The sequence below is a fragment of the Pteropus medius genome, unplaced genomic scaffold, assembly GCF_902729225.1.
Source record: "Pteropus medius unplaced genomic scaffold, Ma_sr-lr_union100, whole genome shotgun sequence".
Lineage (NCBI taxonomy): Eukaryota > Metazoa > Chordata > Mammalia > Chiroptera > Pteropodidae > Pteropus > Pteropus medius.
This window is the reverse complement of record NW_024342471.1, coordinates 7,951,801-7,976,590: the sequence shown is the minus strand read 5'-3', so window position 1 is coordinate 7,976,590 and position 24,790 is coordinate 7,951,801. Positions and strand designations below refer to the sequence as shown.

The following is a 24,790-nucleotide window of genomic DNA, read 5'->3' as shown; positions in this document are numbered from 1 at the left end:
TTGTTCTAGAACAAATCATAAGAGAATATCTTCATGACTTCAGTTATGGAAAAAATTCTAAACGGGACTTTTTTTAAAAAGACGTTAACCATAAAAGTAAAGCTTGAAATATTGGACCTCGTTAAAATTAGCAACTCCTTTTCAACAAATAACACTATAAAGAGTAAAAATGCAAGCCATAGAATGGAATAAGAGCCAGGATTAGGGTGAGGCACTGAGGCACTCGGTTTGGACACAAATTTTTAAGGGGACACCAAAACACTCAGTAATCAAGACAAATAAGAACCATGCTACCTTGAACAAGCCTGATCCTGTCTGATCTCAGAAGCTAAGCAGGGTCAGGTCTGGTTAGTACTTAGATGGGAGACCACCTAGGAAGACCAGATGCTGTAGGTGTAAAAAATTAAAAAAAAAAAAGAAGATGTCAATGCAATGTTTTTTAAATTAACATTAATGCAAAAAACCATGATTAACAAAATATCAAAATTTTAAATAAAGTTATCGATATTTCTGATTTTTCCTTTTGCCTCAGGCTCCAATATGACTCAATAGCATGTGGGAAATTATATTTGCAACATGTACACAACAGATACCTATTATATTTAAAGAATTCTTACAGATTAATTAAAATGTCAGATGACCCTCACTAAATCAAAAAACAAGTGTTGGCGAGGATTCGGAGAAAAGGGAACCCTCATACATTGTTGGTGGGACTGAAAATTGGTACAGCTGCTATGGAAAACAGTCTGGAGGTTTCTCAAAAAATTAAAAATGGATATACCTTTTGACCCAGCAATTGCACTACTAGGTATTTATCCAAAGAAAACCAAAACAATAATTCACAAAGATCTATGCACTCCAATGTTCATGGCAGCACAAATTACAATAGCCAAGATATGGAAGCAACCTAAATGCCCATCAACAGACAATTGGATAAAGACATTATGGTTCATATATACAATGGAATATTACTCAGCCATTAAAAAAATGAAATCTTACCATTTGCAACGACATGGATGGACTTAGAGGGTATTATGCTGAGTGAAATAAGTCAGACAAAGAAAGATAAATACCATGTGATTTCACTTATATGCGGAATCTAAGGAATAAAAAGAACAAACTAATCAAAAACAGACTCACAAATATAGTGGACAATTTGGTGATGGACAGAGGGGAGGGAGGGGTTGAGGGAGCTAGGAGAATGAGGTGAAAAGGTTAAAATTACAAATTAGTTGAATGGTTGGTCGGGGAGGAGAACAGCATAGGGAATGCAGTTAACATTAATATGATGGCTAGGTGGAGGGCCAGGGGAGGGAGGGAGCAATTGGGTTGATCGTTTTATGAACATATAGATGTCTAGTCAATGTATTGTGTACTTGAAACTAATTTAAATTTAAAAAACAGAAGATGAAAGAAAGAAAGAAAAAAATGTCAGATGACCCAAAAGAAAAATAGGTTCAAGATTTGAAAGGTATTTCACAAAACAGGATAGCTAAATAGCATATATATATATATATATATATATATGTGTGTGTGATATGTGTGTGTGTGTGTATGTATATATGTTAAAAGGTGCTCTGCTTCATTAGTCATTAAGAAAATTAAAATTAGAAAGATTCCACTACATACCCACCAAAATGGCTATATGTAATAGACAGACAATATCAAGTAGTGGTGAGGATGTAGAAAAAACAGAAGTCTCAGATATGCTGGTGGGAGTATAAAATGACACAATTACTTTTGAAAACTGGCAGTATCTATTAAAGTAGAACTCACACATGTCCTATGATCCAGCACTTTTACCTCTAGATATAGCCAATAGAAATACAGTTCTATGTTCATCAAAAACTTCAAGACTGTTCCCAGTAGCACCATTCATAATAGCCCTCAGTTGGAAACAACCCAAATGCCCATTAAAGGAATGGATAAATTGTGGTATATTAATTAATGAAATACTATACAACAATAAGAATAAGCAAAATGTTACTATACACATTAACATAAGTGAATCTTATAATATTATAATCTTATAACCTAATATTAAGTAAAAGAAGTCACGCATAAAAGTACATACACATATGTAAAGCCCCCAAACAGGCGAAACTTAATTATGGTATTCAAAGTCAGGTTAATGATTACCCTTGGGAGGAAAGGGACTTAAGGCGGTATGAGGGGGCTCTGGATGCTGGTAATTCTTATTTCCAGATCTAAGTTCAGGTTTCCAGGCTGTGTTCACATGGTAAAAATTCATCAAGCTATAGACTTTTTTGTTTAATAAAAACAGGAAAACCCAATAAAAACTTAAGAGAAAATAAAAATGTGTTCAGTCCATTCAGGAGCCCAGGGAAGAGGGAGATGAGGATTTTAAAATTAAGCAATCAAGTGAAAAAGTCAGCTATTACAATGTGCTTTCTCTCTCTGACCCCACTCCCTCTCCCCCATGTATGGCAGATACTTTCAGTTGTCATTTTATCCAAAAGCATCCTTGCAAGTAGAGGAGGGTAGTCTTTGTTTTCCTTTGGATGCACAGGAAAGTGGCGGTCCTAAGCAGGTCAATGACTAGATTAAAGCCTCACAGGCAGTTAAGAGTTGGATACGGGACCAGAAACTGGTCTCCTAATTCCTGCTCCTGAGCTCTGTACACCAGGGCCTACTGCTCCTGCAGGACAGGCAACCTGAGCACACTGAGGCTAGGCTCCAAGCAGCGAATGCTTTCTCTGTGTCCCTAATTTATAGTGATGCCAAGGATGGAGATGGCCTCCTAATTTATTTCACATTTCAACTGACAAAGCAGATATCCAGTCAGTCATTACCGTGTACACTTCCCTGGAGGCAAACGTCAAAGGGTGCAACTACAGGACGTAAAGAGGCAATTTTAAAGAATCACTTCTCCCCCTTCTAAAAGCCCAATTACTGACTATTGAACAAGGCCCTACTGGCACTTGAGAGCGGACTAAACCAAGTGAAACACATAACGCCTGTCTTCAATGACTATTTCTAAACAAGTGAGTAGAATCACACTTCTTATCCTTTCATCTTTTAAATAGAATTCGAATTGTGGTTTAAAATGTTTTGAGTTTAGTGTTTTTTTCCAAGCTGAGTCTTCTTAAAAACACTTGAATAAAGAATAAATCTGTAAGCATGGGTTTGAGGAACAGATGGAGACAGAACTGGTGGATGCCTAGCAGGCAATTTATGGCTGGATCTTATCTTTTGGGGAGCCATCGAAGGGGGGGTTATGAAATTCTTCCCCCTCTGCAATGCCCCAATTCCTCTGCTTTTTCCTCAAGATAGTTGCCCTATGAGCAAAATGCAGATCTCTAAGGGCTCTAGTTACTATTTTGGCCCTCAGACCCAACTACCCAGGTATTTAAATTGGATACAGACTCTACAATTCTTTCCAATATCCTCCTCAAAATCCGAATAATCTTCCCTACTCAAGTCAGTTTTCTCCCAACTCACAATCTATTTCTTTGTGTATATTTTCCCTGAATTGTATTCTTTCTTATCTCAAAGATGACATCCTACTCTACCCCCACCCCAACATCTAAATTTTTGTGGTCTTTATTTTCTATTTCTTTTCTATAAGAACTCTTTTCTCTTTTTGACTAGTGTCCTGGCTCTGGTTCCCTACCTCTTTTGCCCAACTCAGAACACCTGGCTCCTTTGCTTCCCTGTAAAGCATCTGATTGTAAAGCATCTTTGCTATAATACTTACCATGTGCAAAAGTGCTTGGAAGAGAGAAATATTCATGGTGTAACGAAGAGATGGCAAGTCGTATATTACAACAGTTCCTCCTCATCTGTGTTTTCGCTTTCCATGGTTTCAGTTTCCCATGATCAATTGAGGTCCACAAATATTAAGTGGACAAATTCCAGAAATAAACAATTCATAAATGTGAAATTGCACACTGTTATGGCACGAACGATTCTGAGACCCACGGAGCCAATTGAGATTAATTAGGAGTCTTTATTAGCCGGCTGGCGACTGACTCTCTACCACGCAGGGCTAGAGGAGATCAGCCCCGAGCTTTCAGAGGAGGCAGCTGACAAAGCTTAAGGCCATATCCTGGTGGTCTCCTGAACAAGCCAGCAGATTACAGAAGTGGAAGTTGGTTGTTAGCATATCTTTGCCCGGAACAACACCCTTAATTAACAAGTAAATGGATTACAGAAGCAGACATTGGCCATCTTTATATCTTATACAATACACTTCCTAAACCACACACAAGCAAGTAGGACAACTTCTGGTATCTAAAGATATTTCTTCCCTGTAGCTGACTTGGCTAGTTGGCTCACTTGAAAATTTTCCACCCTTAACGCACACTATTTTGAGTAGCAGGATGAAAGCTCTTGCCGACTCACTCCGTCCTGCCCGGGACATAAATCATCCCTTTGCCCAGCCTGTCCATGTTGTATACTCTACCCTCCCATTAATTACTTAGTAGTCCTCTCGGTTCTCAGATTGACTGTCACAGTATCACAGTGCTTGTGTTCAAGTCACTCTTACTTTACTTAATAAAGGCCCCAAAGCAAAGAGTAGTGATACTGGCAATTCAGATACATCAAAGAGAAGCCATACAAAGCTTCCTTTAAGTGAAAAGGTAAAAATTCTCGACTTAATAAGGCAATTTATCATCTCACATCATCACAAGAAGGGTGAATATAGTACAATAAGATATTCTGAGAGAGACCACATTCATATAACTTTTATTACAGTATAGTGTTTTAAATGTTCTGTTTTATTATTAGTATTATTGTTTAGCTCTTACTGTTGCTTAATTGATAAAATAAACTCTATTGTAGGTATATGTGTATAGGAAAAAACACAGTATATACAAGACTCGGTACTATCCTCAGTTTCTAGCATCCACTGCGGATCTTGGAACATATTCTCCACAGATAAAGGCAGACTACTATATTTCAACTTTTGATATTCCTCTAGACTGTCTTGAAGAACCAGAAATAACCCTTTTCCCAGACTGCATTCCACTGAGAGCCATTTACACAAGATGAGGGTTACTACCTTCGACAGTCATACAACCAATGAAGAGTAATTGTCTCAATTTGGGTTATACAATTCCTTATACCCTTGAATTCGCAGAACTCTAAAGTAATCCAATCTGATATTTGGTTTCCTAGACCCACAGTTCTGCTTTTCAAAGCCTCAATCTGACAGAGACTGAAACCAAATACTTCAACCTACAATTTACTTCTTTGGAAGTAAAGGTTGATTTCCTTTTTACATCTGTCTGAGAGGATGTTTGAGTGATTGAATCAAAAGGCTATAATGCCTCCCACCCCCATTCCTGGTAATTACTTTTGCATTGGGCCATCCTGCTGACGATTGTGCCCAAAGTGAAGTCATCAACGTTAGTGCCCCAATCCTTAAGGAGATACATTTTGTTTTAGCAAGGAGACACAGATACACTTCCTGCCTTCAATGTGAGTCAGTTTTTTCTTTCATTTTCAGAGCAGTTTGACTAAAGGAACTATTTCATTCTCAGGGCTCAGCTCGGCTGGGAGATTTGTAACTTCATGTTTCCAGGATATGATTCCATTATCCCCTGAACTTGCTCTTCAAATCATCCGTGTTGTCAGCTCACCGCAACAGCTTGTTGCAACATGGCTGCCCCCTCCATAAAGGTTCTTCTTTCCTACATGTATCTCAACAGAGTTCGGCATTCTGGTATGGGAAAGAGTACAGACCCGCAGCCTTCTCTTCTCTGGTACCATCTCAGTTACCTGTCTACAGGCATGAGCAGTGGCCAGTTACTTTTACAATAATTCAGGAGCTTAAATATTTAGGAAAATTCTGCACCCAAATAAGAAACTGTAATTCTGAAACTCCAATTAACAGACCGTACCAGGCAAAAATCACCTAGGCACTGAGGGCTTGGGGAAATTTTTACTATAAAAGAAGCAAATGGACAAAAAATAGAAAATGAGGAGGGAGGAGGAGGAGGAAGAAGAAAGAGGAAGAAGAAATGAAGAAAAAAAATTGAGCCTACGGATATTGTACTAAGTATAAACATCATACTGCACCAAAACTCCCACTGAGAAAGATTTCTTCTTCCCACACTGGGGCTCACCTCTCACTATACAGGGCCTTCTCCCAGGAACTGTAAGTAGCAGCTCTCTGTAGTCAATGACAGATAATTCCAGACCAAAAGAAGAATTCTGAAATCGGGATGTTGTTTTTAGATCAATGGTTCTCCAATGGAATCCGGGGATCTCTAGTGGGTCTGCAAAGATTCTTCCAATTGTTCTGTGGGCTGGGTCAAAATGCAAGGCTCAGAAGTATGTTGGGTGATTTTTTTTCCTCTTTGGAACGTATTTTCCACTGCGGATTTCAATCAAAGCTTAAAGCACCAAAGCAAACATGTTTAAGAGGAGCTACAAAAAATAATCACAGAGATTCAGCAAAAATGCCACAACGACGTTTTTTGTTTCTTTGTTTGCTGGCTTGTTTATTTAATCTAGTAAATAGATGTAAATAGAGCAAACTCTTTTCTTTTGCTCAAGTAGTTTAAAGACTAAAAATCTTGAGACTCATCAGGCCAGATGAAAATCTGAACCTTGCAAAGCACATCTTTATGAGAGGAGGAGAGTCAGGTCCTTTCTTACCCTGAGTTTCCCATTTCCCAGTGTCATTACTTACCTGGTCCTCTCTCTGCACTGTTTTCTAGCTCAGTGCCCACGGCTCTGAAGTCAGAAGCAGCCATTGACAAGAAGCAGCTTTCTCTTCTGCTATGGCTGTCTTAACTCAGGTTTCTCTTCCAGGGAGCAGGAGCTCAGGTACAGAGTAAGGGGGATGTCAATTGCAGCTGCAGTTTAGGAAGACCTGTTTTTCTTCATCCTAGCTCCATAGCAAGAGTTAACCCTAGAAAGTCCTGTGCTGATAGAGGAGTTTTATGAGTTATCCAACGAGCTGATTGGTAGCCATACAGCACAACTAAACTGCCAGGCCATCTAGGCTGCTCAGACGATATGAGATAAAATGTACTTATGGCTAGATCTGCCTTTCCCTCTCTACTGAAGTGACGTGCACATTCAGCTATTTGTTGGACCAATTTGCAGAGCCACAGTTTCCTGGAAGGATTTCAGAACAGATGGGCTGAATACACTGCAGGTAAACAGTGTGGAAGCTGAAAATTAAAAGGAACTTGGAGGCCTCTACTTGGATTTTGCTGATGTACTTGCAACACCATTTACCTATCTGGATAATTCTGTCATGTGTGCAAAGTGCTCCCTGAATTACCTAGATGCTGTTAGCCCTCTTGATCCTTTGGTACAGCTCCACTCAGAATAAAGGAAGCAAAGTTCTTCCCACTTTGTTTGATTGATAAGATGAAAATAAATTGTTCACTCTTTGAATGTGATTGAAAAAAAAGAATAAGAAAAAACCAATCCCCACATCTGGATGGAATTATTACATACCTCTCTGGGACTCTCTGTTCCTGAATGTTTCTGCCAATGATTCCTTCTTTCAAAGTCTGCAGAGGCTCAGTGACAGCTTGTCAGGGAATGCTACTTTGCTACCAGTTACTGCAAGTTGGTTTAAATAGGTTGTCAAGATGTTGTAGCTGTGATCAAACCTCTGGCAGGGGAAGATGGGGCAGCACATGCCACATAAGCATGCTCACATGTTTCTGTGTGGATACTCAGTGGGAAGGTTATTTGTCCTTTTGGAGAAACCAAAGGTTTTCTACTGTATTGCATGGAATCCTAGCCCTAGAATCTGCTTCATGCCGGTAAAATCCATGAAACCGCTCATGTCTTTAGGAGATCTATGTTTGATTCCTATTATGGCTAATGTTTCTGGATCCCTAGGGCATAGCAGAAAAAGGACGAGAGTATCAGAAGAACTGGTTTCAGCTCCAATTGCTACTTATAAGCTCTGGGATTTTAAGCTAATTTTTCTGCCTTCTTTGGGCTTCAGTTTCTTTATCAGTAATGTGGATAAATAATACTGAGGAATGAACTAAGATGATGGTATGTAAAGTACCTGGTGGGGCTCCATGCACATGAACTGTAAATGAATCTGAGGGAGCACACTGTGACAGAGGAGGACTCTGCCTTGAAAGAGCTTGAAGACCCTACAATTATAATGGGAGCCCAGAAAAGGGGTCCAATTATTGCAAAGTATTCCTGTCTTACTGCAACTTTTTGTAGGATATTTGTTCTTAAGGTGGAAGGATAGGAAAGGCACTAAACAAGAAGGAAGAAAATCAATATCCTAGTCCTGATTCTGGTAACAACAGAGCTAGCTAAGTTTAGGCAAGTCATTTAATTGCTTTGAGTCCATTTCCTCACCTTTATAATAGTGATAATCATACTTTTCTAAAGCATTGTATTATTATAAAGCTTAAATAAGATGGGATCTATTCAAAAATATATAAAACACATAAAAATACAACTTATTTTGGTCAAAAACATCAAAACAATCTCACCAACCTAGCAGTGTCTAAAACACTCTGACAAATTTGTCTAAAACAATTTAACCCTGTTTCTGTGGCTGACAAGAATGAATTACAATTGGCGATGCCTCCACTGAACTTACCCAAATAGCCATTCCCTTGGGTTCTGTGGGTAGTCCTTGAAGAACAATGAAAAATAACATCAGGAGCCAAGGTTTAGTTCCAGCTTTTTAAAATCTCCTGTGAGGACATGGTTGAAGTTTCTAGAACCAGGGCCATGTCTCTGATGACTAGATTGAGTAACCTGTTTGGAACCAAAGGGCTTCAGGAGCTTGCTTCCTGTTCTAACTTTAGCATATAGAGGAGGAAGTTGGGGGGTCTGGGAGGCAGGGATGGGGTCATCCTTGCAACTTTGGGAAGCTTAACACAAAGTCCCACCCTCAAATCACTGATCACCCACAACCTTTTAAACGCTCACTTTTAATAGTAACTCAGAAGGAGAACCATCCTTTTTAAAAAAAATTATTTATTTTAGTTTCAAGTATATAATACATTGGTTAGACGTCTATATTGTTCGTAAAACGATCCCTCCAATTGCTCCCTCCCTCTCCTGATCCTCCACATAGCCAACATATTAATGCTAACTGCATTCCCTATGCTGTGCTCCCCATCCCCATGACCATGCATCAGCTACTAATTCGTACTTCTTTAACCCTTCACCCCATTCTCCTAGCCCCCCAAGTCCCATTCCCCTCTCTCCATCACCAAATTGTCCACTATATTTGTGAGTCTGTTTTTTTATTAGTTTGTTCTTTTTATTCCTTTGATTCCACATATAAGTGAAATCATATAGTATTTACCTTTATCTGTCTGACTTAAATACCTTCTAGGTCGTCCATCAAAGCAATATCTTTTTCCATCCCCTTCCTTTTCATATGTAGGGGTCTTGTCTTCTTATCCTTTCAGCCACTCTATCTTTTTGGTTGGAGCACTTAATTCTTTTCCATTTAAGGTACTTATCGATAGGAATATAGTTATTACCATTCTTTATTCCTGTTTTTGATACATGTTTTTTCTTCTTAAAGAAGTCCCTCCAGCATTTCCTGTAATACTGGTTTGGTGGTGATCAATTCCTTTAGCTTACTTTTGTCTGGGAAGTTCTTTATCTGCCCGTCAACTCTAAATGATAGCTTTGCTGGATAAATTAATCTTGGCTGTAGATCCTGGGTCTTCATCTTGTTGAATATTTTTTTGCCAAGCCCTTCTGTCCTGCATAGTTTCTTTTGAGAAATCGGCTGCCAGTCTTATGGGCATTCCCTTATAAATAACTGTTTTTCTCTTGCTACTTTTAATATTCTTTCTTTGTATTTAACCTTTAGCATTTTAATTATGATGTGTCTTGGTGTTGGCCTCTTTGGATCCCTGATTTTTGGAATCCTCTGAGCTTCCTGAGGTTTTATGTCTATTTCCTTCACCAGGGAAGTTTTCTATCATTATTTCTTCAAATGGCTGTTCAACATCTTGATTTTCTTCAGTTACGCTGATCAGACAGATATTTTGACCTTTAATAGTGTTCCATATGCTCCTTAAATTATTTTTATAGTCTTGGCATCTTATCTTTTGCCATTCCGCTTGCGTGTCCTTGGCTTTCCTGTCCTCTAGATATAATGTGTTCTTCATTTCATACTGGTTCCCTTTTACAATTTCTATTTTCATTTTTATGTTTTTTATCTCTTTGTTGAAGTTCTCACTGAATTTATCTACACTTCCCAAAAGTTCATTGAGCATCTTTATAACCGGCGTTTTGAACTCTGCATCTGTTAAATTACTTGACTCCATTATATCTGGATCTCTGTTCTATTCTCTCATATGGTTTCTGCTTCTTTGTCTTCCCATTTTGGCTGCCTTTCCGTGTCTGTTTCTATGTACTAAGCAAAGCTCCTAAGTCTCCCGGTGTTTTATTTTTCGCTTTTTCTTTTTCTTCCATGACTCAGCATATTTTAGATCTGCCTTGGGTGTACAGTTCAGGGGAGAGGTTTATGGAGCAGGCCCTCAACTCTGAGGCATTGAGTCTCTACCCGCTTCTCATAGCAAAGGGCTATGTAGAATGTTTCTCCTGTTTATGGGTCGACCTGGTCCCTAAAACAAAAGTGTCTGCTCCAAACTCTTCTGCATGGACATGGGGACATGTGAGCATAAATCTTTTCCCACAAATGCTGCCTTTTGAATGAAGCCACTGAAGTGGTAGGTTGGGGCAGGGAGGCAGTAGATAGTAAGAATTAGGAGTCAACCTTTCCTCAGGTGCCTTGGCCTTGGTCTGCAGAGCGGAAGACATGCTGGCTCTCTCAGTTGCAGGCATGCAGCACCTCCTCCCCAATCTGTCCATAAACAATACCTGCTCATGTATTAGTAAGGACAGGAACCCACTAGAACTAAAACAGCCCTGGCATTTAAAGTCCCCAAAGCAGATTCAACTCCAAGTTTGCCACACTGGGTCCATGTAGTCTATCCTTTTAGAAGGAGTCATTAGTATGAATTTCTTTTTAATGCTTATAGGGATTCTAGGTCAGGAGCAATTTGAAAAAAAATAAAAATCCCTTCTGAGAGAACTTGTATCTACTTCCAGCCACAGCAAACAAACAGATCAAGGGCTGCCTGCTTAATATTTCTAAGGTTTGGGATATGTCAGTTCATTAAAGAGTAAATAGGGACAATTTTCATTTTTGGGGCATTTGGGCAGGAGGCCCTTAAAGGGACCCTGACATTCCAAGGAGTAGGTGGTTTCATTCTTCCAGCCTTTATTGTTCGAACTTTTACCAGCCTGAGCCAGAGGAGAGTCCAAGAGGGCCAAGAGTCCAAGGACAGAAGACCCTATAGGCAGGAAGGCTGTACTTGTGAGTATTTTTTTGACAGGACCGGCGTAGGTCCATCCCGCACACCCTAAAAAGCTTGTCTTCTGGTTGGCCCTACTTCCTCTAATTTTTCAGGCCCTGTGATCTTTACTACCAAGCAAACCATATGATTTTGATTCTAGCTCCTGGCTTACTGAGAGTGTTTCAAGTCTCCAGTGGCAGGAAGCCCTCCAGCCTCTTTAAGTGGCTGCTCTGGCATCTAAGAGAGGAAGCCAGCTCTTTTGGACTCTCTCACCATCTGGGCATGGCAGCCCAGTGTAGGGCAATGCTCAGTGCGGGGAGGGTAACAATGACTGTAGGGTGGGAAAACATTCCCGAGATTCACATAGATAGACTCCAGCCTCAGGCACCTGTGGATGTCCATCCAGAGAATTGGCTTTTCCCCTTCTATTCTATCCCTAGATTTCTATCTGAGTCTTCCTGTGGGATGACCCTTCCCTAAAGATGGGAGACCAGGACCTAGTCCTTCTGGAAGAGATAGGGGAAGGAAGCATTATCTGACATAAATGACCACACAAAACTTCTAATACCATAGATTGGTGCTTCAGTCACCAAGATGATGTAGTCACATAAATTTCAGATGAGCGTCAGCGATTCACTGAAAGAAAATTCAGTGATTTGAGTAGTAGGCAAGGAGGAGGCTAGAGGAAGTCAGTCACTTCTCAGAAGGGATCAGTGCTAGTCTCATATGAAAAGGAGTGAAGGAATGGTGACAAATTAAGAAAGACCTTAAAGTAATCATTTTGTCTATTTATATAATGCTTATAAATTTCAGTCATTTGTTCTTGTCTCTGGACCTGTGCACTTGCTGACCTTTCCACCTGAAATGTTTTTTTTTCAGCAGATCCCCATATGGCTGTTTCCTTCTTGTCCTCCAGATTACAAATGTCTCCTCCTTGGAAAGGGCTTACCTGACAAAACTCAGGCGATTCCCACTTCATTTCCTATCACATCACTTTATTCTCTTTGTAGATTCATCATTGTTCGAAATTATCTTATTTGTTTACTTGTTTTGGTCTAATTATCCAACTATAATATAATTTTCATGATTACATTTATTTTATTCACTGCTATATCCTTAATGCCTAGAATAGCACCTCAAAATGGCAGGTGTTCAATAAATATATGCTAAATGAGGGAATAAATGAATAGAGTGTTAGGGTCAGGAGAGCTAGCTAAAGATAGCTAAGTAAAATTGGAATAGCATACATATGGCCAGAAAGAACAGAAATAATCAGGAAAGGAAACTGAGACCAGTAACCAAAATCTTCTGAAAAGTGGAAATAAAAAGTGAAGATAAAAGAACCACATTTTGTCTGATTCCTTCCAGCTTTCATTATATTTGACAAACATTTGCTAAGTATTTATTATTTGCCCTGCATTATGTTAAGAGCTGAGGAGACAGAGATGAATGAAGTCACAGGTTGAAGAAGATGGTGAGAGGAAGTAAAGTCAAGAGTTGCTATCTCTTGAGTTCTCAAGCCATTCACTGAGTTCACTGAGGACAGAAAAACAGCTAAGTAAAAATGCGACAGGGAGTATCAGGAGTGTTAGTGAACTTCAATAGGGGGAACATGTCAGGGGAAACTACAGAGGAGATGACATTTTATTTGGGCCTTGAAGATATGTAAAGAGTTCATCAGGCAGAGAGGAAGAAAAGAATATTCCAGTCAAGGAAACAGTATGAGCAAAGGCATAGAAGCATAAAAGTACTTTGTATACTTGGAAAACAGCAAGCAGACCAAATTGTTCCCTGTGAAACAAATAGAGTGTGCATGGGCAAGTGGCTAGACACGAGGCTAGAAACATGGGTAGAATGAAGTAGTGAAAGGCTGGTCTTATGGGACATGCTAAAAAATGTGCACTTAGCTAAATCAGAACAACCTAGATATTGGAGTGAAATTCTTGGATCCTCATATGAATCCTGCTAAATAGTGGTATGTTAGCAAATTCTCTCCATCTATGACAAATATCAATCAAGATTCTTGGCTTGATACCCAGAAGTCTCAAGGTACCTCACAGATGTGGCCTCAATACCGTCCAGCTGAAAGTTTGGGAGAGGTGCTAGCCCAGGATGCTAGGCCCCCAACTCTCACCCAAGGTCAGGCTGAGAGGCTTGCATCCTACCAATGGTCTCACACAGTTAGGCCCAGGCCTCTTACCACATACTGCAAACCACAAGAGCTCCAGGTAATTAAGGCAAGGGCAGCTGCCCAGGATGAGACAAGATAGATATTAATCTAGAGTGCAAAATTTAATATCCCAAGTACGAGTAAAGTCATATGGTTCTCAACTTTTTATGACTTATTTTGCTTAGCATGATAATCTCAAGGTCCATCCATGTTGTCACAAATGGCAGTATTTTACCTTTTCTTATGACAGAGTAATATTCCATTGTGTATATGCACCACATTTTCTCTATACAGTCATCTATCAAAGGGCATTTTGGTCATTTCCATGTCTGGGCCACCATGAATAATGCTGCAATGAACATTGGGGTGCACATATCTTTACGAATAGTGTTTTCAGTTTTGTGGGGGTTGATACCCAGAAGAGAGATTGCTAGGTCATATGGTAATTCTATTCTTAATTTTTTGAGGAACCTCCATGTTTTCCATAGTGGCTGTACCAATTTACTTTCCCACCATTTTCCCCAACCTCTCCAACACTTGTTATTACTTGTCTTGTTGATGATAGCCATTCTTACAGATGAAAGGTGGTATCTCATTGTGGTTTTGATTTGCATTTCCCTAATAGCTAGTGAAGTTGAGCACTTTCTCATGTCTGTTGGCCATTTGAATGTCTTCTTGGAAGAAATGTCTGTTTAGATCCTCTGCCCATCTTTTTAAGAGAAATATTTTATTTTTTAAATATTTATATTAGTTTCAGGTATATAGTACAATGGTTAGACATTTATATAATTTATAAAGTGAGCCCCCAATTACTCTAGCATCTATCTGGCACCACACACAGCCATTATAATAATAGTGACTATATTCCCTATATTGTAATCTATACATCCCTATGGCTGTTTTGTAGCTACTAATTTATAGTTCACCTTTTTCACTCAGTCCCCAACCCCTGCCCTCTGGCAATCACCAGTTTGTTCTCTGTATCTGTGAGTCTATTTTCATTTAGTTCGTTCATTTCTTTTGTTCCTTAGATTCTACATATAAGAGAGATCATACGGTATTTATCTTTCTCTGTATGACTTATTTCACTCAGCGTAATACTCTCTAGGTCCATCCATGTCATTGCAAATGGTAAGGTTTCATTTTTTATGGCTGAATAACATTCCATTGTATATTTGTACCACAACTTCTTCATCCAATCGTCTATTGATGGATACTTAGGTTGCTTCCATATCTTGGCTATTGTGAATAGTGCTGCTATGAACATAGGGGTGCACAGATCTTTATGGACTAGTGTTTTGGTTTTTTTGGATAAATACCTAGAAGTGCAATTGCTGGGTCAAAAGGTAGTTCTATTTTTAATTTTTTGAGGAACCTCCAAACTTTTTTCCATAGGGGCTGTACTAATTTGCAATCTCATCAATAGTGTATTATGGCTCCCTTTTCTCCACATCTTCACCAACACTTGTTTTTTGAATTATTGATGATAGTCAATCTGACAGGTGTGAAGCGGTATTGCATTGTGGTTTTAATTTGCATTTCTCTGATGATTATTGACCTTGAGCATCTTTCCAGATGTCTGTTGGCCATCTGTATATCTTCTTTGGAGAAATGTCTATTCGGTTCCTCTGCCCATTTTTAAATTGGATTTTTTGTCGTTGAATTGTATGAGTTCTTTGTATATTTTGGATATTAACCCCTTATCAGAGGTATTGTTTGCAGATATCTTCTCCCATTCAGTTGATTACCTCTTTGTATTGTTGATGGTTTCTTTTGTTGTGCAGAAGCATTTGGTTTGATATAGTCTCATTCTTTATTTTTGCTTTTATTTCCCTTGCCTTTGAGGTCAATTTCATAAAGTCCTCTGTAAGATCGAGGTCCATGAGTTTATACTTATGTTTTTTTTTCTTCTATGCAGTTTATTGTTTCAGATCTTATATTTACGTCTATGATCCATTTTGAGTTAATTTTGGTGTATGGTGACAAATAGCAGTCTAGCTTTATTCTTTTGCATGTGGCTTTCTAATTTTCCCAGCGCCAATTATTGAAGAGGCTCTCCATTGTATATTTTTGGCTCCTTTGTTGAAAATTACTTGCCCACATATATGTGGATTTATTTCTGAGTTCTCAATTCTGTTCCATTCATCTGTGTGTCTGTTTTTCTGCCAATACCATGCTGTTTTGATTATTGTTGCTTTGTAGTATAATTTGAAGTGAGACAATCTGCGACTCATAGATACACAGTTTAATGGTTACCAAAGGGAAAGGGGGAGAGGGAGGAGATAAGGGTAAAGGGAATCAAATATAGGGTGATGGAAGGAAATTTAACTTTGGGTGGTGAACACACAATGTATTATACATATGACATATTATTGCATTATACACTTGAAACTTAAATAATTTCATTAACCAATGTCACCCCAATAAGTTTAATTAAAAAAAAAAGGAGTCAGAAAAACAAAAAAAAAATTTAAGGGGGGGTGCCAAAATAATGATATTCTAATGAAATATTAAAAAATAAAAGTTTATACAAACGAAATCAATGATCAAGGGAGCTCTCTTCTATTATTCCATTATGTATAGGTTATATGTGATCTTCGGGTAATTTTCTCATGGGTTCAAAGGTTATATGTGATCTTCGGGTAATTTTCTCATGGGTTCTTCAAACCTCTCCCTGAGATCAGGAAGTGGGCAGCTTAAATAGGCCAGCCCTTGGGAACTAGAACCCTGGAGTTACAGCTCCATCTACCCCAGTTAATCTGGGACCCACACAGAAGAAGAGGGAGCCTAAATTTACTGCTTACTTCCAACCTGAAGCACTCCCCAGTGTGAAACGGATTATTATTATTATTATTAATTATTATTTATGCCTATAGCACATGGTCTTCCTAGCTGGTCTCCCATCCAAGTACTAACCAGGCCCAGCTCTGCTTAGCTTCCGAGATCAGACATCGGGCTTGTTCAGGGCGGCATGCCCATAGACAAAACTGAATATTATTAATGTGGATCTTTACTCACAGTTTGGCTTACTGCCTCTTCCTGGAGAGACTCCATACCCTGGGTACAAGATATGAGATAATCATTGCTTCAGTGTTTGACAGGCTAACTTGCTTGAGGAATCAACTGTCTTGTTTCTGTGGTGCCCGCCATTTTGGTTTTTGATAAAAGAATGAACCATTCCTATCTTCCTCCACACTCCAAGAAGAGTAACCAGCACCTTTTGTTCTAGAGATTAAGCCTTCTCTCATTTCAGAAAAAAACATTAAAGAAATCAACAGGCTTTTGTTTTTGAAAGTAGTCCAGGGTCTCAGAGGTGATAAAGTTGTTCTGTCTGAGAGAAAAAAGGGCTCTTAGGATTAGAGGAGGGCAGAGAGAAAATTTCCTGAGCCTGGCTCTGAAGAGGATGGTGCTAAAAGGCACTGCAGTTTCCTTGTGTGATCAGATCCTGTTCCTGCCCCTGCTCTCCCACAGACCCCTGGGGCAGTAGGACTTTGAAAACAGATGGACTGTGTGCTCAGGGAGGTGAGCAAAGACACTGTTGTTTGGAAGCCTCAACAGTGGTCTCTATGCCTCACTGGGCCTAGAGAAAAGGCCCTAGTATAGAGACGACTGTCACTGCCAAAGAGCACCATTGGTGCAGACTCTGGTGGCAGACTCTGACTAAAAGACATCTCCTAAATACCTAAAAGCACCTGAAAAAGAACCAAGATTAGATTTTCCACCCATTGGTGGATGGGAGCCAAGGATATTTAATTTAGAAAACTAAAGAAATGTGACATTTAGATGATGCATATGTTATGGAGCAAAGTTATACCTGTTAACAACGTTTAACACCAGACTTCAAACTTGCCTTTAAAGTATGTAGGTTTTTAGCTTAAAGAAACTTCCAGTTCGATTTGTTTAACTTGCTCCTCAGGAGTTAGGAAGTATTCCAGGATATGTGTATATGGGTGTGCATGCTGCTCTGTGAGTGTGCCCCCACCTGAGCACCATTCCAGTCACTCCCTTACCAATTCAATAGGAACTTGAGTCAAAGCAGACCTGGCCAAGGACATGCCCTGGAAGTGGGAGGAAAGGGAGCTGGGCAAGAGTGACACCCAGACTGAGATTGCGCAGAACTGGGATTTACCAAATGTTCCTGTGAAACCCATACACAAGTCTGTACTGCCTCCAGGTGGCCACATCAGAGCCCTGTCCCACGCTTTGGAGAGAAGACCCATGTGTATGTCTCTTCCAGCTGGAGCACTTTGGAGTAGCAGGGAAACAAGAAGAGAAGCTAGGATATACAATCACCAAATTGGACACTGGAATGTTTAAGGAATATCTTTTTGCAATGTCACTATGTAATTTTGGCATAAATTTAAAATAGATTCAGAGAAATTGATTCAGTTTGCTAGCTAAAATGCTGAGGTATTTGGGCAAGAGAATGCTAGGTAATCGTGGTTTACCTAAAATAATTTTTCAGTTCTTACCACTAAAGACATATTTTAAAAGCTAATATGACTTTCCTGATATTCAATCATTCAAACAATTATTGGGGGTTTAGTTTATGTCATGCACTATTCTAGAAATGGCTAATATAAAAACATTGTCTCTGCCCGCAGAGTTTACAGTTTAGGAGATGTGTAAGTATGATGTAATAATAATAAATAATAATAATAATAAATGAGTTATGTGCATTGATAGAGGTATATATAAAATATGCAAGTACCTAATGAATCAGGGGATGGGGCTACTTAGGGAAGGCAAAAGTGATGTTTGAGCTGAATCTTAAATGATGAATAGGATTAACTATGTGAGGGCAAGGGGTTGACAACAGAAAGAGACCACATTTCAGACAGAAAAGCCAGCAATAACAAAGACATGGAGGGAAATAAAGGTGGAGGCAGGAGGGACCGAAAGGGTCAGAAGAAGCTGACAGGAAAGGCCTTACACATATCAGATTAAAGAGTGCGGATCATCCTGTGGCATCACTGAAGAGTTTTAAGCAGGAGAGACATATGGTCAGATTTAATTTTACAAATATGCTAGCACAGGTGTGGAGGGTAGATTGATGTGACACATCTGAAGACAATGAGACCATAGAAAATAATCTAGGTTAAAGCAGAATAATACAGAGGAAAGACAAATGAACACCTGAATGAGTGAGTTTGGGAAAGAAGCAACAGATCTAAGGGCCTTGGATGCAAGGGGCATGAGGGCAAAGGAAAAATCAAAGCTCCCACTATCTAGCTCAGGTGACTGTATGGCCAATAGTATCACCAATTAGATGCTGAATTTCACAGGAAGAGCAGGGCTTAGTGAGGAAGGAGGTAAATTTTGTTTAATGTATCTGTGGGATACACTGAAATAGAAATACCTAGTAATGTTAGAAATAAAAACTAAAGTTCCAGGGAGAGATCTCAGCCAGACATCAGATTTGGGTGTTACTGGCATACAGATCGTAATTAAAACCAGGGGAACAGATGAGATCACCCACGGAGAATGGAAATAGAGAAAAGGACAGAGATCCAAGGACTAAACTCTGGAACGGATAGCAAAGTTCTGGTAGTATCATCTTGTATATTATTCTGGGGCTTTGGAGTTTTTCAATTGCTTTCATATCTACTGCCTTTCTCAGTTCTCATTTGAGGGGTTCTGTAAACTAACTGGTAAAGTCAGGTGTAACTGTGATGATGCCAAGGTGCAATAAATATGATCCATTAGATGGGCAGAGGATATTCATGTCACAGAGGATATTCCCAGATGTTGACTGAAGCCCCAGGTTAACAGGACAACTATTATTCCTAACAGACTTGAGACTCTTGCCTAGACTCCTGGTTAAGAGCACAGCTGGCTTGTGACCCTAGGTTACAACAGACAGTGACAGAGTTGACAGGAACTCTGCAGGGGGCTCATCTCCAAAAGCAGATGCATCCTGCCTGCCTCTGCATGTCCTGAAGGCAGCAGTCTACCAACCCCAGCTGAAGAAGAGCTGCAGGCTGGGAGGAAAGGCATCCTTTCCAGAGACAGAACTAAGACAGCAAGAGCACCTGCTCCTTCCTGAGTGCTTAGAATCAGCAGAAGGCATTAAAGCTGGCCTGGTCCTACAAGGAGGTCTGTGAACCATGAAGCAGAAGGCAGGGCAAAAATGAATGCAATGAGGTCATTCCACACACCTCTGGTAGAGCCCTCACTTCCTCCAAGACGGCTCACCCACTCTGACATATTTCCACAGCATCTCTCGGTTTCACTGTGTTACATTACTGAACACTTGCTCAGACTTTCCATCCATGCAGGATTTGCCTTATGCTCAGGGGAACAAATAGGTACCCATGTGACAAGAGGTTCAGAGACGAAAGGTGTAGTGGAAAAACCTTGGCTTAAATCTTGGCTCTGAATCTTATTGGTTCAGTAACCAAGAAAGTGTTTTGTTTAACCTCCCTGTGCCTCGATTTCCTCATCTGATAAATGCTTCATAGGGTTGTTGTGAGGATTAGAGAATGCTCAAAAAGCCCAAATAAATGGCAGCACTCAATATTATTATTGTGAAAGTTTCATTTACTACAAATATCATATCTTGCATACCTTTTTATAAAAATTTCTACCCTTAAAATGATCTCTTTAGGCTTAAGAACTGAAAGCCCTATTATAATGTTTATAGGGAAGAAGTATGAATCTAACCTATTATCAGCCATTATCAGATCTGGAATTGGTCTAGGTCAGGCAAAGGGTGGGATTGGGTCACAAACAGTAAACTTGGCTGGGATGTTGGTAAGGAAAAAAAATGTCTCCCAAACTTTAGTAACTTGGACAGTGGCTTCAGGATCATAACATATCCCTATATTATTATTTACTTAATATTTTTCTTTAAATCAACTAAATTTTCCAAAACTTAAATGCATTCATATAAAATTTATATCAGTGTCATTGGTCATAAACATAGTATAATTCTAAAAAAGAAAATGAATAAAACAGTGTCATTAAATTCTAAACAGCTGCTGTTGCCAGAAGAAAACTTCAAGCTTGAGGTCTATTTTCTTGGCTAAAAAGGAGATTGAGAAGTCGTAGAGTATGTTAATGACATATTAGGCCCAATGAGACTTTCTTCTACACGTAATCCAGGCTTGAAAGAGAACTGCAATGAGAATTACTTTCTCATGATGTAATTATTTTATGCTTGTCCATTTACCACCTAAAACCACATCTGCATAACTTAAAAGTCATCTCATATACTATCACTAATACATGTTCTAAAAGTTTGGAAATAGAAGGTCTGGTGCATGAGGATAAATTAGGCCAGGGCTGTGGGGACCAAAATTGGGGCTACTGAGTACTACCAAGTAATACTCAAAGAAATTGGAAAATATTCAAGTCCAACTTCACTTCCTTTACGAGTTTCTGTAAATGCTTTTACAACCATGTGTACGATTTCTCTTTTTGTATCTCCTCTAGCACCTACGATAGGGTAGTATACATAATAGATAATAAATACCTGGAGCTGACTGACTGAATAAAATGGTATTATTAGAAGAGGTAATCCAAACTGGAACCTGGGAGCTAAAGAGGAAGACAGCTTTTCTGAAAGGCATTACTCCTTCATCTCCCACCTCCAACAGATAACAGGTTCAGCCTAAAGTCTAAGTAAGATGTAGAAATGCCATATACCGGCAGAGTAGAATCGTTCTAAGGACTGAACTTTGCAAAGTATATAGTTCTTTCTCCTCTTTTGGACTTAGAGATCTGGCTTTTGATAAATAACTTTAGTCTTGCAATGGTTCTGTCCCATTTTCAAGTGGTGAAATAATTCCAAAATAGCTTCATAAAGGTCATTTACAGTTTAAGTGATGTGCTCCAGGTGTGTCTTGCACTGAAAATCCACCATCACCCCTTACCTGCCAGACCTAAGAGACTGGTACTCTAAGTTTGTATCCATTAAAGCGGGGGTCCCCGACCCCAGGGCCTCTGACTGGTACCAGACCATAGCCTATTAGGAAGCAGGTCGCACAGCAGGAGGTGAGTGGCAGGTGAGCCAGCAAAGCCTCATCTATATTTGCAGCCGCTCCCCAGCGCTAGCATCACCGCCTCGGCTCCACCTCAGATCATCAGGCATTAGATTCTCATAGGAGGATTGGTCCCTGGTGCCAAAAAGGTTGGGGACTGCTACATTAGAGTATATTTTCTTGATTTTGCACAGATAGCATGAGTGATGGATACATAAAGTCTATAACTACTATTTATAAAATAAAATATCTGAGTCTCTCAAAGGCAGTTTGGGAAATTTGGGGCCCTCTTAAGAGAAAGATGAGAACACCATTAGTAGATACTCAGCCCTGAGGAAGTCCATCTTAAGATTACCATGCCTGGGGACAGGGATGAAACTGACAAACCTTAAGTACTTCGCCCTCGTCCAGTGCAGGGAATTGACTTTTTCTCAGAAGAGACTTTAGAGACTAATAAAACCAAAAACCAATAAACAAACAAACAACAACAACAAAACTCCTCTCTGAAAGGGTATAAATCAGCTATAGGAAATATTTCAGAAGTCTTCTGGGCAGTGAACCTTTCTCCCCAGCCTAGTTTGGTGCTGAGCCTCTGTACTCAAATTCTGACAAAGAACCAGTTTCTGACAGTGGCTAGAAGTATCTGCTTATGACTCCCCTCCCCATTTGTTGATCAATGATGGCAATTTCTAAATTACCAGTTGGTTCTCCTTTGTGCTTCATCATCAATCAGTGTATTCTCAAAGACTACTCATTTTGATTTTCAACCCAACTTAAACATAACCAGGAACCTTACTTCTGCCAAGTACCACCCCAAAACCCAAAGTTAAATATAAATGAATGGGGGGGGATATCTATTATTTTAGAGAATTCCTACAAAGCTCCCTACAAAGAAATGAGAGTTGATCTCATTAGTAAATCATGTCATCATCAGCTCATTTTCTTGCCAATTTTGATGATGATATCCTTATATCAGCAGAGCAGAGCAGAGTTAAATTGTCAGATTCCTGAAGCAATTCTCCTTTGGACTTACCTGTGGAAATAGTGCTGAATGAGAAGGGTCAATGGACTCAGGGTCCGGGCTTCAGTTCAGGGACTTTGGCAGCCTGACCAAAGCCATCCTCTGAATTTCCACTGCTTTTTATACAACCCTGGGCTATTAATGAACTCCAACTGTGTGACTACCTTACTGACCACTTTGCTGGCCTCCCAGATCTTCAGTGGTTTCAGGGCTAAGGGACCTCTATATTCTCTTGCCTCAAGGATCTCCATCTCCCAGAGTGTTGCTAACTCAGCAGGAGTTTCTCTGGTGAGTCCTTCTGCTTTATGGCAATTGAGCTATAACATTTCTAATCTGAAAGCAGTTTGAAATTAAGGTGCAAAAAACTGAATTTTGGAGACTAATGAAATTTGGTGCAATTGAATTTTAGGTGCTGTCTGGGTCTCCCTGGGGTCCAGCCTGTTGTGTGGGGGCCTCTTGCCCGTGGTTTTGGAGCATTTTGATAATTTAACATTACTTATCCATGGAAGATCCTTGGTGGAGCCAGGATCCAACAGATTTCTGAACTAGGACTCCATCCAATGCCATTCGCCAAGCTGAATCAATACCACTTACTAGCTATGTGACCTTGGACAAGTTAATAAACTTTGTTGGGCCTCAGTTTCCTCAGATGTAAAATAGGGGCGATAATATTATACAGTGTTAATGTGAATTTTAAATGAGATATGATGTATGTAACACATGGTAGATGATCAATGAATTTCAGTTCCCTTACCCCTACCCTCTACATTTTAGAGGGAATCTATTCACCCATCTCACCTCTTGCTTAGTAGGCAGGATGAGGCTTGGGTTAGAATATTCCTCAGGGGCATCTCTAGGAAGGATGTGGGGTACATAACCCAGTAAGTCACAGGGATTAGTCTTTCTCTTTCTTAGATCCTAAGTTACAATGGTAAGACCGAGAAATCCTCTGAATTCAGCTCCACTTCAGAAAATGCTTGCAATGTTTATATCTGGGACAAGCCTATTAGTAGGCATGACTAGGACTCCTGAATAACATAGCCTAGCCCAGGACCTTGAAAACAGCAATGATTTTAATCTTACAGTATGAGGTGGAATGTTCTATGCCATATATCTGCCTTTTATACATGACTCTAAAGAGCAGAAGTACTTGTCACAAAAACATGACATTCATGACCCGATCTACATACTAGATAATTACTGTTTCTCAACTCTTTGAAACAAGAATCCTCTTTTTTTCAAGTTTGTTTACCTTAAGTACGTACCATATTGCTTTGTACATTAACTGGATTGAGCTTGAAACTAAAGAAAAAAACAAAACAAAACAGGAACTTAACATTACTAGAGTGCAAGATCCAAACCGACTAAAAGAACCAGAAAGAAACCAAAGCTGGGCAGAATCTTTTCTATGTACCAGATTTTGCTCACATAACTGTTATTTGTGGACTTTCACCATCTGCTAGAAAGTGATTGTTGCACTCAAGAAGACAATCTTAGGAATACATTGTTAGTAGCATAACTGGCTAGAACAGTGGCTGGAATAGTCTTATTCCTGAAGTCATGCCTAGTTACCCACGAGTGATAAATAAGACTTTTTTCCCCATGCAGGATTGATTAAGATAGCAAAGTGCCACCAGCCATTCTGTACTGCCACAGGGCTGGGAGCTTGGCTCTAATCCTCTCTGCTTGGGAAGTTTGTTTCTCAGTCAATTGCTATCTCCTCTGTGTTTTGTCCTTGATGCTTATAGAATATTTGCTACTGTAATTCATTAAGTAAAATTCTCCTTTCTCTTAAGGTTTAGTTTTGCTACTTTCAGGCTCAATGATTTAAATTTTTTTTTTTTTTATTGGCCTGAGAGCTGAAATGAGAGTGTTCCTAACTAGGGGAAAGATAAGTAGAGAGAATGATTTATTCTTAGAATGGATTGGGATGTTAATAAACTGCTAATGGGGCTGTCTCTATCGGATTTTAACTCCTGAGAGCAGAGACGTACTCATCTGTGTATCCCCACTGCCTAATGGGGTTCCATGGTGGCTGTTTAATAAATGCTTACTGATTAATAAATGAATCAATATAACCAACATTGCAAAAAGTTACAGGTGTGAAATTGGTCGTATAGGTTATACGCACTAGAGAAGCTCAGAAGAAGAAAAAATCATTGTAGGCCAGAATGATCATGGAAGGTTCTATGGAAGGAATAGGAAGGTTCTCTGGAAGAACTGGGCTCTCTAGACAGAGATGGGAGGGAATACGGAAAGAATATGGGATTCCGATCACTTAAACTTTGTGACCCTCAATTTCTCCACTATCTGAAATTTATTT

The 24,790-nt window shown here is 39.5% G+C and overlaps 1 protein-coding gene and 2 pseudogenes across 2 annotated transcripts in view; 1 reads left to right on the top strand and 2 right to left on the bottom strand.

Annotated features, from left to right (window-relative positions):
* Positions 1-24,790, bottom strand: part of ASIP (agouti signaling protein) — a 113,563-nt gene that overhangs the window by 43,013 nt on the left and 45,760 nt on the right. Inside the window, exons 5-6 of one of the 2 annotated variants that reach the window (XM_039864119.1) lie at positions 6,662-6,793; positions 6,093-6,275 (exon numbers count right to left, since the gene is read on the bottom strand). The gene's annotated coding sequence lies outside the window, so the exon portion shown is untranslated. The other variant, XR_005653042.1, reaches the window with a different exon arrangement.
* LOC120604154 (uncharacterized) lies at positions 278-396 on the top strand (annotated as a pseudogene).
* Positions 16,332-16,447, bottom strand: LOC120604231 (uncharacterized; annotated as a pseudogene).